Source organism: Lasioglossum baleicum, unplaced genomic scaffold (assembly GCF_051020765.1).
Source record: "Lasioglossum baleicum unplaced genomic scaffold, iyLasBale1 scaffold0334, whole genome shotgun sequence".
NCBI lineage: Eukaryota > Metazoa > Arthropoda > Insecta > Hymenoptera > Halictidae > Lasioglossum > Lasioglossum baleicum.
The window spans coordinates 9,563-10,000 of NW_027469394.1; positions in this window are offsets into that span (position 1 = coordinate 9,563).

The window sequence follows — 438 nt, forward strand, 5'->3', positions numbered from 1 at the left end:
GGTTGCCGCAAGAATTATGGAACATTTGGAACACATCCAAACACATTACTGACCATACTCCAAGTGAAATGAGACACTAGAAACTAAATCCTGCATCCCATATCCTGGACCCTAAATCCTGAGTCCTAAATCCTGAGAAGTAACCAACAGACTGGCGGGAAAGAAAATGGGAGAAAGGCCAGAACAACCGGGCCGGCGTTGCTGATATGGAGGAAACTCCGAGGTGCAGCATCCCTTCTTCAGGGGGGTCGCCAAAACTAAATGTCCCTTTTTTTTTTTTCGTTCGAACCATGTCTGTGGATTTGTGCGGATATTGGGATGCCGGTTTTGGGCCATTTAATTGTCAATAAAACAACATGTAATTGTTTGAAATAATACACTATGTTCATATTGTATTATTCGTATCTTATTAATAAAATAAAAAATTTATATTTTAAT